The sequence below is a fragment of the Oryctolagus cuniculus genome, chromosome 8 (assembly GCF_964237555.1).
Source record: "Oryctolagus cuniculus chromosome 8, mOryCun1.1, whole genome shotgun sequence".
NCBI lineage: Eukaryota > Metazoa > Chordata > Mammalia > Lagomorpha > Leporidae > Oryctolagus > Oryctolagus cuniculus.
In genome coordinates, this window is record NC_091439.1 from 24,521,216 (window position 1) to 24,536,051 (window position 14,836).

Sequence of the window (14,836 nt, forward strand, 5' to 3'; positions counted from 1 at the left end):
TATCTAAATTCAGTGAAGTATAAAATATGCTAATGGGTGACAGTAAATCACTCTACCAATATAAACTTCAATATTTTTGTGGCTGGACAAGAAACTACTCAAGACTTTTCCAACTTTGCAGGCACTACGGCTTTGGGATTTGTTTCCCTGAATTCACAGGATCCGATTGTGGCCTGCAAAGATGCTTCAGAACAGTTTTCCAGCCATATTTCTGCCTCGGAGCTTGAGGTGTGAAAAACAAGGAGACAGGTAGGACACAGACGTTTTCCGTGATGGTCGTTTCTCTTTGAACTATCCTGCTGTCTTCCCTGATCCTTCCTGATGTGGAGAAAGGGAGTGAGCTTAATTGCAGAGGGAACTGGATTTGAATCTATTAGCTTCTAACCTTGAACAGTTGAGTAACCTTTCTAAGCCTCACCTCTATCATCTTTCGAAAGTGGATGGTGAGACAGATTTCCTATGTTGGTTGTGAAACAAAGGTGCTTAGTCCAATTTCTGTCTATAATGCTATTCAATAAATGTCAACCCTCTTCCTATTCCTATCTTCACTTAGCTATCAGTCGCAGATAACCACATTTGGAAGGTAATATGAGGAAGTATTTCAGTTCTGGCCCCATCACCATGTAAGGTAATTAAGCTAAATGTCAATTAGAATGGGCATCTGGAAAGTGACATTGGTCTCACACATTCTGGATGTCAAAGCACCAAGCCACTGGCCAAGGTTCTTCTGCCTTTTCATCAGCCAGTGGCCATGTGGAGTCGGTTCTGTGGGGAAATGGACAGTAAGAATCCAGCCAGGCTGGAGGCTGGAGGAAGACCACATGAGACACACACCTACCTGCCACTGCCAACTCCACTGTAGGTATGGTTTGAAGGCCACGGAGAATTGTCACTGCCCACACAAATGTCCATTGCATGTCTGCTGAAAGACCACTGCTGGAGGTTTACTCCTCTGTTTAAGAGCTTATCACAGACAAGCACACAACTCAACCTAGCTTTTGTAAATAATCTGGGGATTTATTTGCCCAGGCACTTGGGGAATTTAGGAAGATGACACTGATTTCAAGTGCATCTGGGGCACATGTCTACCCACTAAGGCCGGGACAGGCTGTAGTTGCATATGATCCTGAACCTACTCCTTGCAATAAAGAACAGAGTCAGTCCTGCCTAAACTCCATGAACAGAGAGTAGGGGTGGGGAAATTTGCCAACATAAAAAGATTAGTTTCTGGGAGGACAAGTGCAATGGATGTGCACCATGAGCTTACTCATAGGAAAGACAATATTGTGGGTGTGTTAACAAGTAAATCCATATTTGCAGCTGGTATATCAGTCAGGGTCTAGTTAGGAGGCAGAAGCCATCCAGGTTAGTCATAACTGGGTACAAAATTGTTAACTGGATCATTGTGGTATTTGACTTAACGTGTAGACTTGAAGGGCTGAGAGATGCTCAGATCACTGGAGAACATTTTTCTGAGTATGTCTGTGAAGATGATTCCAGAAGAGATTTGGAATGAGTAGACTGGGTACAGAGTGTGGCTCTCACAGTGTGCCTAGACATCCTGTACTCCACCAAGGGCCAGAATAGAACAAAAACATTTCACCTTTCCCGCCGGAGCTGACTCCTGCCTTCTCCTGCCCTGGGGCATCAGCGCTCCTGAGTCTTGGACCTGCTGATAACCACTGGCTTTTCTAGGCCTCCAGCTTTCAGTGGGCAGATCATGGGACTCCTTGGCCTGCAAAATTGCAATGACCCAATCCCCCATAATAAATCTCTTTCCATACATTTTCCTATGAGTCTATCCTATTGGCTCTGTTTCCCTGGAGAGCCCTGACTAATACAGTAACTAAAAGTGTAAAAAGAGGATATTAAGATGCCAGAGACCACAACTGCAGGAAGCAGCTCTCTAACCCTTGGAGCTGGGGAAGAAGGAAAGCGAATGGAACTGTTAACATCTAGAAGCTTAGGGGAGATGCCCCATGGGACTAAAACTCGGGCTTCCAGGCAAGGGCACTGCTCTCCGAGGGTGCCTGCAACTCAAGGGGCATAGAAGGCTGCTTCTGCAGGGCTTGGGCAAGTGAAACACTGGATTCACTCCCTGCTGTGGAAAGAACTGCTGCTTCTCAGGCAAGAAGTGTGGCTGGGGGCTCTCACAGCAGGGGAGGCAGGGAGCAAATGGCAAGGAGTTAGTCCCTTCTCCTCCTCCTGCCTTGCAGACTCCCGGTGTTTTCAGAGCCTCTCTGGGGAGCTGCTGGAAAAGGGGAAAGGAGGCTTGCAGAGTGCCAGGTCCTGCATCCTAAGCCGAGCGTACTGGAGTAGGGCTAGACTGAGACGTGATAACTGTAACTCGCAGGTAACGCAGTTCACCTGCATTGGTTGCTTCCCTAAAGACTAGAAGATAATAAATGTGCCAAAGAAATGGAAGTTTGCATGGCATTGAATAACATGTGACTATCTGGATGCATTTCTCCTGTCATCAAAGTTCCCTGTGCTTTGGGCAGATCAGACTTGAGATCAGGGGAGCTGTTCTAGGGGCGACCTGAAATAAACAGATGGCATCCCAAGGAAAGTGTTTCATTAATGTGGATGATCCTTTCAGGCATCCGTGCTACCTGGAGGCCAAGCTGTGCCATTTCTATCTAGGCTGTAGGTAGTCAGTGTCTTGCTGATGACTGGGCCACGGTGGTCAAAGTTCAGTTGATTTTTCTGATGGCTAAGCATAAAGAACCTTGCCGGGGGGGAAAGAAATGATATGTTTATTTATTTGAGTTTTTTTTTTGTCCTTTTCCTAAGGTAAAGTTCTTCACTTGGTCAAATTTCTCAATAACTATCCCTTGAGATCAGCTCATGAAGACCTGAAGTTTCAGATAAATTTCATTTCTATAGTGTTTCTAACTATACTAGTATGACCATTTTGACATCAAAGCAAGATTTGTATGTGTATGTGTATGTGTGTGTCATAAATCCAAGTGGAAAATGTATATTCTATAAGAAATGTGAGAACATCAAGTACAAGTTGTTGAACTTTAGCAGAACAATGATTAAGCAATACCATCCTCTTTGTTTCAACAAATTGTGAGGGATCAACTTTCAAAAAAAAGAGAAAAGCAGAAGTATTAAAGTACTATTAAACCACAAATTCATTTTGGTTTATTGTTAGCAAAAGGCTGTCAGCAAAACTAATTCTCTGTCTATTCATAAATGACTAATAAATAACAATTGTTCCAAATAAGAATAAACTCTGTAGGGAAAATATGGATATAGAAATAAGTCATCATAAATGGCTTTAAGCATGATAAAAATTATAAGAATACTCCAATTTATTTAAACTAAGTGCTTTATAGTTTTCAAAACGTGCTCACATCTATCATCCCATTCAATCGTCACAGAAATGTTAGGAGGCAGGTGAGATTTATCACCCAACTTTTCATACACGTGCACACACACACACACACGCACACCCCTCAGGCTGAGAGACCCATGTTGTTTGTTTAAGTTGTAAATGGTGGAGCTGGACTCAGGAACCAGGCTTTCTAAATCCATGTCAACCTCTACTCATTCATTGCTGCTTCTGTAACTTCATGGTCAGCTTTCATACAATGTAAAGGACTGTAGCCGGCTCTGTCCTACATATATAAAGTAGTAAGACCTATCCTTTCAGTCAGTCCACTTGAAATGTAACTTACAAATAATTGAGAGGCAAGACTAGGATCATCATCGTCGTCATCATCATCATCATCATCATCATCACTATCATCATAATGGTGAGGCAGACCTTGTAGCACAGCAGACTAAGTCTGTGCTGCCTGTGCTGCCTGTGCTGTGACACCAGCATCCCACATCAGAGTTCTGGTTCAAGTTCTGCCTACTCTGTCTCCCAGCCAGCTTCCTGCTAATGCATCCTCAGAGACAGCAGGTGATGGTCCAAGTACTTGGGCCTCGGCAACTCATGTGGGGGATCCAGATGGAGTTCCAGGCTCCTGGGTTTGGCCTGGCTCAGCCCTGGCTGTTGTGAGCATTTTAGGAGTAAACTAGCAAAAGGAAGATATTTCTCTCCTCTCTCTCTCTCTCTCTCTCTCTCTCTCTCTCTCCCTCCCTCCCTCCCTCTTTTGCTCTGCCTTTCAAGTAGATGAAAATAAATATTTAAAATAAATAACAGCTAGCATTTAATGGTTGCTACTACTTGCCAAACTCTCTTCCTTATGCAACCACTAAAACTACCTGTGATTTATTTTAGCTCCATTTTAGAGATGAGACAATAGAGGTTCATGTAAGCTTCCAAGGTCACGTAGCCAATAAGTTGCTGAGCAAGGATGCAATGGAGGTTAGCCTCATCTTGAACCTGTCCTCACCCTGCTCATCATGCAAGCCCAGGCACTACTACCACTGAACCAGTTACAAGTGCTGACCTATCCCAGTCTCCCAGACCTGCCTGAACATAGAGCATTTGAATAAACACAAGGCTTCAGCCCAACACTCTGTATATACATCGTCACCTGGGAAAGACATCACTTTAGCTTCGCTTTCTTTTTTTTTTTATTTATTTATTTATTTATTTTTTTTGACAAGCAGAGTGGACAGAGAGAGAGAGAGACAGAGAGAAAGGTCTTCCTTTTTCCGTTAGTTCACCCCACAATGGCCACTGCGGCTGGCGCACCGTGCTGATCTGAAGCCAGGAGCCAGGTGCTTCTCCTGGTCTCCCATGGGGTGCAGGGCCCAAGGACCTGGGCCATCCTCCTCTGCACTCCCTGGCCACAGCAGAGGGCTGGACTGGAAGAGGGTCAACCGGGACAGAATCCGGTGCCCCGACTGGGACTAGTACCCAGGGTGCCGGCGCTACAGGCGGAGGAGAGGATTAGCCTATTGAGCCGTGGCGCCGGCCTCTTCGCTTTGCTTTCTGACCTCTTTTTTTTTTTTTTTTTTTTTTTTTTGACAGGCAGAGTGGACAGTGAGAGAGAGAGACAGAGAGAAAGGTCTTCCTTTGCCGTTGGTTCACCCTCCAATGGCCGCCGCGGCCAGCGCGCTGCGGCCGGCGCACCGCGCTGATCCGATGGCAGGAGCCAGGAGCCAGGTGCTTTTCCTGGTCTCCCATGGGGTGCAGGGCCCAAGCACCTGGGCCATCCTCCACTGCACTCCCTGGCCACAGCAGAGGGCTGGCCTGGAAGAGGGGCAACCGGGACAGAATCCGGTGCCCCGACCGGGACTAGAACCCGGTGTGCCGGCGCCGCTAGGTGGAGGATTAGCCTAGTGAGCCGCGGCGCCGGCCCTCTGACCTCTCTTAAGGCCCTCCTGGGTGGACTTCCTCTGCCACCAGGGGAGGTCAGGCTCAAGGCCATCTCGGTGGTCATTATGCTCTGATTGACCTACATCACAGCTTCCCACTAAAAGGACGGACCACTGGTTGGGAAAGTGGGCCTTTCCTTCTTGCCTTGTTTGATATCCTAGAATGAAAGAGGCCATGTAAATTCCAGTTATTACCCAATTAATTGTAGTGGATAATGTTTTTCATTTTGCAAGCCAGAAGGCAGAAACCAGAATCCAATGTTGGCCTAAGAGGTAGTGGATTTTTTAAAATATTCACGCACAGTACAGCAAATTTCCCCACAAATAGTCTGGTTGTTCCTAGTAGCTTTGTGTCATCTTTAAAACACACCGGAGGCATTAATCCATATTATGGACGTGGAACTTCCTTTTTTTTCTCCTTCAAGTCTAACTTATTTTCAAGTTGTAAAATATTAAGGTGCCTGAAACCATTAAACTTCTTCTTCTTCTTTTTTTTTTTAGCACATTTAACTAAAGAGTAGATTTTTTCCCGCAAGATTTTTATAAGGGCTTTGCTCTTGGGCTGATACTTGTTAGGTGGAGTTCTTTTTCCTGACCAGCTTTTAATTTCCTGAAAATTGGAGCTTATGATATGTAGAAGGCGCCAACAAATCCTAATCTGGGATAATGAGGTGGATGGGTAAATGAGTGGATGGCTACTACTTGGAGATTATAATGTGCAGGAGTTCTTTTCCTCCCAATTAAGTGTAGATGTGATTATCTGAACACGCAGAAGTAGTCCTTTAGTAATTGTGCTAGACTAACAGTCTAAATTTATTTTATGTAATATTCTTTTTAATAACAATGTCTATTAAAGACATCTGTTGAAAGTCTGTAACGCTTATTTCACGGGTAGACAGCATGAGAGTGTGCTTTCAGAATTCTGTTTTCGGTTTAACATTATGGGCTGTTAAGGAGACGGTTTACGGCTGCAACATTATTAGGTGGAATTTGACTGAAATTGAAATCAGGCCCAAGATTTTACTTATCTGTAATATTATGAGGGGCTTTTAAAAACATTAAAAAGCTTAAATAAACATGTATATTAGTATAATTTAGTGTTTTACCTACAGTTTTCAAGGTCATTCCAAACACTTCCTAATCTAGATTTCAAATTCCGAGGTTAGCCTATCTGTCAGACTGCGTGGCTTTTAAAAATCAGAGATTCATTATGTCAGGTCAATACTGTGACTGTGAGAGAGAGGGGGATATGTATTTGCTGGATTATTTGACTGTAAATGAAAAACAAAAAGCCACATGGCCTGCACCCTTTGTTAGGACTTGCCATGACAGCTGAGCCTCATGAATGGTGGCAGAATGGGGAGGCCCATGGTCCCCAGCCCAGGAGTGGCCTGGGGAGAGGCCACACTACTGACACCATTGCCACCTGGAAATGAATCACTCTAGCCACCGGCTGGGCTTAGCATCCCTGCAATTTTATTTTAAAATCTCAATGATCCAGATTAAAAGAAAGCAATAAAACACATCAAATTTTCCCTCGTGCACTTAGAAGAACCCCCACTCTCCATGTCTGTGGCCTTGACACTTCTTTTGGCATCGCTATTAGTGACACGAGGAATAATTCACCACTGTCAGGGAATTTGGCTGTTTCATCACCTACATAAGGGACCTGCATAACTCCGTGGTGATTGCTGTCTCGGTGAGTTATGTGGCTCCTTCATGCACTTTTTGATTGAACAGTGATAACTCAAATAATGCATCATCCTGTGCTCCTCTCTGCAAGGAAACTGCTATTTTTTCTTACACAGCAGTCAAAGGAAGACCTTATAGAGGCATTTAAAGTGACATCGCCATCCTAATCCCAATTTATTACAATCAGGAGGAAGTAATTGCTGGGCCAGATTAAATATAATAGTGGGAAATCTCAGCACCAACACTCTCTGTTCTTTAGCGCTCATGCTAATTGGTCACCACGCTCTTAGGAAACACGGATGAACCAATATCCCCAATGTCACTGATAAAATTTACTTACTAATGTCATGTGACTCATTCAGCATGCGCTGTTGCATGTCCACTAGATGCCTGGGCTGGGCACTAGTGATTAGAAGTAAGCCAAATAGAAACGACCACTGTCTCCGGTGGCTTATAGTCTCACGGGAAGACAGATTTGAGTATTTGCAAATGGGATGAGTAAGAAGTAAGAAGGAAACATACAGGATTCTCTGGAAACTTGTCAGTGGGAAACTAGCCTAGTTGGAAGAACCCCATAAAAGTCAAGAAGACCCCATAAAAGCAATGCTGCTGAAACTGAGACTGGAGGAGTAGAGGCACCTTTATGCAAAGGAAACAGCAGGAGCAGTGTCCCTCAGACAGGCAGAGACATGGGGCAAACGTGAGAAACAGAAAAGTGCGCTGTGGGTAGGGCATAGACTGGGAAGGGGAAGCTGCTGTCACATGGGGTGTCCAGATGGTCAAGGGAGCAGCAAACCAAGAAAACCCAGAAAACGTATTCTTGTCAATAGGGTTCTATTGTACCATGATTCTAGGGACATGTGGAATCTTAAAAAAAAATTATGATGAGAAATATCCTATGTACTGAGGAGTTTGTGTATGTATGAGGGTGTGTGTGGGGTATATATACATATATAGAGTGTACACATACATATTTACATACATATGTGTGCATATATATGCATGAGTATATATAATATATAGAGAGAATATATGCATAAGCAAGGTCTTCATTAAGTTGAGGGAAAATACATATTATGCAAAAAAGTGTATATGATTTTAAATATTTTAGACCAAAATAAAGTTATCTTTTATTTTCCATGAACTTTTTTCTTCTTTTTTTCTGGACAGGCAGAGTTAGACAGTGAGAAAGAGGGACAGAGAGAAAGGTCTTCCTTCCGTTGGTTCACTCCCCAAATGGCCACTACGGCCGGCACACTGCGCCGAGCCGAAGTCAGGAGCCAGGTGCTTCTTCCTAGTCTCCCATGTGGGTGCAGAACCCAGGCACTTGGGCCATCCTCCACTGCCTTCCCGGGCCACAGCAGAGAGCTGGACTGGAAGAGGGGCAACCGGGACAGGACTGGTGCCCCAACCGGAACTAGAACCCAGTGTGCCGGTGCCACAGGCGGAGGATTAGCCTAGTGAGCCGCAGAGCTGGCTTATTTTCCATGAACTTTTTGAAGTGCCCTGATATACTGAAGAATGTGTGTGTACAAAGGTACATCAGAAAGTTTGTGGAAAGGTGTGAGCACATGGCACAGTAGTTAAGATGCCACTCAGGACACCCATATTCTATATCAAGGTGCCTGGTTTCAAATCCTGACTCCACTGCCAATTCCAGCTTCCTGCTAATGTGCCTGGGAGGCAGCAAGTGATAGCTCAAGTACTTGGGTCCCTGCTACCCGCATGGAGGATTCAGATTGAATTTCTGGCTCCTGACCTTGGCCTAACCCAGCCCTGGCTACTGCTGTATTGTTGGTGTTTGGGGAATGAACCAGTGGATGAAAACTCTCACCTGCTCTCTCTCTCTCTCTCTCTGCCTTTCAAATAAAATTTAAATAAAAATTAAGCAATAAGAAAAATAAAATTAAAAGGCACTTTATTTTGATGAAAAATTTTTTGAAATTGTATTACTCATGTATACATGTGTGTCGTATATGTATATAACATATACTCACATAGTTTGAATAACTATATTCTCATTAAACAAATGTATCTAAATTGTAATTCAAATGAAAATAAGATGATCATACTTGTACCCACCACTCAGCTTAAGAAATATACCACTATAACTTATTTATTTTTATTTTTTAAAAAGAATTATTTATTTTATTTGAAAGTCAACATTACATAGAAGAAGGAGAGGCACAGAGAGAGAGAGAGAGAGAGTTCTTCTATCTGCTGGATCACTCCCCAATTGGCTGCAACAGCTAGAGCTGTGCCCATCCGATGGCAGGAGCCAGGAACTTCCTCTGGGTCTCCCATGCAGGTGCAGGGGCCCAAGCACTTAGACCATCATCTACTGCTTTCCCAGACCATAGCAGAGAGCTGGATCAGAAGTGGAGCAGCTGGGACTTGAACTGGCACCCATATGGGATGCCAGCACTGCAGGTGGCGGCCTTACCCTCTATGCCACAGTGATGGCCCCAGCCACTGTAACTTTTAATGCATACTTCATACCTTTCTCAACATAGTTTATCTCCCTCATTTTTATTTATAATTTTACAGATAAGTATATATCATTAACTTTTGGTTTATGTATTTCTCTGAATTTTACATAAATGGAATTATATTCTACACACATATACCCTTTTAAGAATTTCTTTTCTACACTAAACGTGTTGAAATTCATCCCTGTTGATGTCTTAACATTTCCATTTCATGCCATTGTAACAAAACTTCAATTTCCAACTAAACTTCAATTCATGGTAAAAGAGATAAAATACTATGAATTTTGAACATCTAAGAAGCAATCCCCAAATTTCTTTTCATTCATCATTATCTCTGAACCCCTTTTTTAAAAATAGTGTTTATTTGTTTAAAAGGCAGAGTTACAGAGAGAGAGAGAGAGATCTTCCATCCACTGGTTCATTCCCCTGATGGCTGCAAATAGGGCAGGGCCAGATGGAAGCCAGGAGCCTGGAACTCCACCCAGGTCTCCCACATGGGTATGGGGGGCTCAAGTACTCGGGCCACCTTCTGCTGCTTTCCCAGCCATGTTAGCAGGGAGCTGGATCTGAAGTGCGATGCTGGCATCACACAACAACTTTACCCACAGAGGCACAGGGCCTGGCCCTTCTGAACTTCTTCTCCCTACTTTATGCTAGTAGCAAAAAAGCTGACAATGAACAATAAATTGCCAGAAAATACATTATATTTGCAAAAGACTTTAAATTTTCTGTTGAACAAGCCTATCATTGCATTTTTAAACCTCAGCACAATCATAGGAGTTAGGCATACCCCAACTTTCCAGTTTGACAGGTAACAGAACTGAGGTACAGAGAGATAGGTGCCAGGGGCTCCTATATGAGGCACCAAATCCCCTGCTTTTTCCTCACCTCTGAATCACAAAGTTTTGGGCAAAGAGAAATGTGAACAGGAAGAGGCGAAAGGTGTGAAGACTTTGTGAACAGTTTTTCCCAATACTGCATCATTCCATTTTAACATCCCAGTTTGAGTGCAAACACAAATACCTTCTGATTTAAGCTCCAAGATTTAAATATACTTTTTTTTTTTTTTTTGAGAAAAAGCGACATCACAATTTGCCACATTGGCTATATGGAATCTACGTTCAGAATCTTCCATCTAAGAAGGAAGGAAGGCAGTGCACAGGCATGCTTGGTGATGAGATGGACTTGCCACCCCACCCCCCCCAAAAAAAATCCCTGGCCTTTCAAAGTGTTCAAAGTTCCTTCACATGCTGTTTCCATTTATTTCTTAAAACCCTGCAGCCTTCCCCAGTAGCGTTGGCTGCACGGTGAACCTAGACTTGGCAGGAGTTCAATGACTGTTGTCAGAAGCAGCATCCTGATGAGGACAAAGATCTTCCTCCAGGAGCACTCTCCTCCGTGATAGTGTGCTCTGCATATGCTGAGAGCGAGCTCATCTGGGTCACTGCCTGGGACTGTCCCTGGGCTCCTAAGTCTAAGTAGACTCCTGAGTGCACTTTGACCAGCTCCAGAGCAGAAATGATTTGCACTGGGCTCCTCTGTGCAGAAGATAAAATTGTCAGGCTGGTTCTTCAGTCCCAGGGCCATGTCATAACTGGGCAGGTCTTAGGGACCTTGGAGATGATGTGAAATACCAAGTTAAAATTGTGATTCCGAGGTGCATGCCAGCTTCTAAATTTGTGCCTGTATTTTTCTCATCACTCTTTTCTCCCATTTTCTATGTTTTCAAATATTTTTATCTACAAAACAAGCCACCTGTAAAGCACCGAGGTCTGAGGGTGTCGATTTTGTGCAAATGAAGGCCTTATTGGGCTTTCACATTGCAAGAGCTCATGGACCTCCATAATATTCCCAAGGACTATAAAGTGTCTGCAGCACAGATGTCTGAGGTCCAGGACAGTATTTGGGTTCACTGCTTGAATTGCTGCAGAAAAACCCAGGAGAGCCCTGACCATACTGATCTGCAATTTAGCAAAGATAAGTTCGATTGAAGAGAGCTGCAAGGCTGGAGAGTGAATTCCCAGGTACTTTAGCTACTGAATGAGCCTGGACAGCTGTTCTTGATCTGAATCTTAGGACAGCTTCATTGTTCTCTCTTCATTCTCAAACACAAATCATGAGAGACGTTACATGCTAACGTGATATTTGCCCGTTGGGAATTTACAAAGGTCTTGCATACCCTTAAATGCCAGGAGTCTGCTCTGATTATCCATAACATTCTTTATTAGACTGAAAGTAAAACACAGATTACATTATAATACTTGTGCATATATGAGAGAATTCAAAAAACTTTATGGGAAATGGAATAAAAAGGTAAATTTAGGGGTAGGAAGTTGGCCTCGTGGTGAAGATGCCCGTCTCCTACATCAGAGTACCAGGGTTTGAGTTCCAGCTCTGGTTTCCAATTCTAGTTTTCTATTGATGCAGATCCTGGGAGGCAGCAAGTGATGGCTCAAGTAGCTGGTCCCTGACACTACATGGGAGACCTGGAGTGAAGTCTCAGCTCCAAGCTTTGGCTTGGCCCAACCCTGGCCATTGCAGGCATTTGGGGTGTGAACCAGGGTGTCTTGGAGCTCTCTCTCACTCTCCCTTCCTATATCCTTGTCTCTTAAATAATAATTTAAAAGCTAGAAAAATAACCTTTAATAAAAGTTTGTTTTGGTGCATTGTTTTTGAAATCTTTGCAGTTTTTTCATAATACACACTTTCCTTGAACTTTTTGAAAACCTTGAGTGTGTGTGCTTGTATATACAGGAGGGGGTCTCAAGAAGCTCATAGAAAATATATATTATGAAAAAACTATGCATGGATTTTAATATTTGCACCAAAAGAAACATCTTTTAATTCTATTTTCCATGAACTTTTTTGGAAGTACCTGAATATTTGTGTGTAGCATATGAAAAAGATTGCAATTTCAGATTAAAAGAAGTTGTATTTGCTTATATGATTAAAACAGTGTTTCCCAACTGTATTTGCTTTCATCCAGGGTGGGGGAGGGTGGAAAATTTTGACAATTAATAAAGATATTTTGGGTTATTACAACTGGCTGGAGGGGAGTGGTGAGTGGAACTGGAGAATACCACTGAATCTTCTAAGGAGAGACACTGCTGTGAGCATGTGCCCAGGACAGCCCCCTACAACAAACAGCTTTCCAGTACAAAATGTCAATAGTACTAAGGTTGAAAAACCTAGAATTAGAATGTGATTTTTGTCTATTGTTACAAAAGTGTATGGCTATTTCATAATATACCCTAATTACATAATGTTGTTATATTTAGGCTTTCTTTTTCTCTCTCTCTAGTAAGCTTTGTCCTCCAAAAATCAAACCATTATCATCCTTACATTCAGGAGAATTTCCTTTGTGATTAAATTTATACCCTCAGCTTTCATCAAGGACTGATTAAGCAAAAGCTAAATATGAATTCTCTGCTTCTTTGGTAAATCTACAGTTGAAGATAAAGTTCACAATGTTACTAAATTCACCTTTCAAAAATACAAAAGAAATACCTTTTAGACCCCAAGGCCACAAGAAGTTCATTACCCTTGGTGAATAGCTAGTTAGCTAGCTAGATTGATTGATACATACAGATTTTCTTTTTTAAAAAATATTTTATTTATTTATTTGAGAGGTACAGTTACAGACAGAGAGAGAGATAGAAAGGTCTTCCACCTGCTGGTTCACTCCCCCAAATGGCCACAACGGCAGGAACTGGGCCAATGGGAAGCCAGGAGCCAGGAGCTTCTTCTGGGTCTCCCATGTGGTTGCTGGGGCCCAAGCACTTGGGCCATCTTCTACTGCTTTCCCAGGCAAATTAGCAGGGAGCTGGGTCAGAAGTGCAGCAGCCAGGACTCAAACTGACGTCCATCTGGGATGCCGTCGCCACAGGTGGAGGCTTAGCCTACTACACCACAGCGCTGGCCCCACAGATTTTCTTTTGAATTAGTTTCTCCCTTTACCTTGGCTGCTAGGAAGCAGTGCTAAGTTTTTGTGCCCATCTTCCTCATCCTCTCACTTTTCTCTTTGTTTTTTGGTTCTTCCTATCTCCTTATGTCTTGCTCACTACTCTATCTGCACCTTACATAATACTCTTTGAATTAATTAACCCACCTTCTCATCCTGTCTCCATTTCCTTCTACCTCAGTTAGTCTTTGTATTTCTCTCCAGAGTTCTTCTTTCCTTATGGTTTATATTCCATATTTATCTCTTTCATAATTTTAAATGTAGCTAATTTATTGTTTCTTTCAGATTGTTGCATTACCTTAGGCTCCTGTTTGATGTTTTCTTGATTTTTCAAAGATTTATTTATTTATTTGAAAGTCAGAGTTACACAGAGAGAGGAGAGGCAGAGAGAGAGAGAGAGAGAGAGAGAGAGAGGTCTTCCATCCTCTGGTTCACTCCCCAAATGGCCGCAATGGCCAGAGCTGAGCTGATCTGAAGCCAGAATCCAGGAGCCTCTTCCAGGTCTCCTACACGAGTGCAGAGGCCCAAGGACATGGGCCATCTTCCACTGCTTTTCCAGGCCATGGCAGAGAGCTGGATCGGAAGAGGAGCAGCCAAGACTTGAACGGCCCCCATATGGGATGCCGGCACTGCAGGTGGCAGCTTTACCCGCTGCGCCACAGTGCTGGCCCCTGCCTTTTTTTTTTTTTTTACAGTAGATGGCTGCCTTGTATGATTTGTAACTTTTGTTCATGAGCTTACCTTTAATAGCGATTATTATTTAATTGCTCTTATTACTCTCCCCTGATAGAATCCCTTACATCCTTGCTGAAAGATGAGTATATATGTATGTATGTATACATATATAGATATTCTTCATGAAAAAGTTAATAGTATTTTAAAGTATGCATATATGCTACATTTTACAGTAAGATTTCACAAAAATAGTATGGAACATTATTTGAAATTTCCTTGCATCATCATGTGAATAACAGTGGCATAAACCTATTCTCATATAGCTAGGTGTTGTTAAACAGAATACAATCAGCCTTCTAAATCTGTGGGTTCTACATCTGTGGATTCAACAAACTGTAGGTTGAAAATATGCAGCAAAATAAAATTGCTCTGTACTGAACATGTACAGACTTATTTGCTTATCATTATTCCCTAAACAGTACAACAGTTATATATTATAGGTAATCTGTGGATGATTTAACGTATATGAGAGGATTTTTGTATATTATATGCAAATACAACACCATTTGATATAAGGGACTGGGTATCCACAGGTTTGGTACCTTCAGGGGGCCCCAGACCCTATGCTGGTAGACACTGAGAGATGATCATATGTAGCATGTTAAAATATGAAAGATGAATCTATGATTTAAAAAAAAAATCCAGGGAGCCAGTGTTGTGGCAGTGTGTTAAGTCG

At 42.8% G+C, this 14,836-nt stretch overlaps 1 long non-coding RNA gene across 2 annotated transcripts in view; it reads left to right on the forward strand.

Moving 5' to 3' along the window:
- The window catches only part of LOC127483150 (uncharacterized), a 56,233-nt gene that overhangs the window by 5,662 nt on the left and 35,735 nt on the right, over window positions 1-14,836 (forward strand). For both annotated transcript variants that reach the window (XR_007909100.2, XR_007909101.2), the window contains exon 3: window positions 122-249. This is a non-coding gene — a long non-coding RNA (uncharacterized lncRNA). The remainder of the gene's footprint in view (window positions 1-121; window positions 250-14,836) is intronic.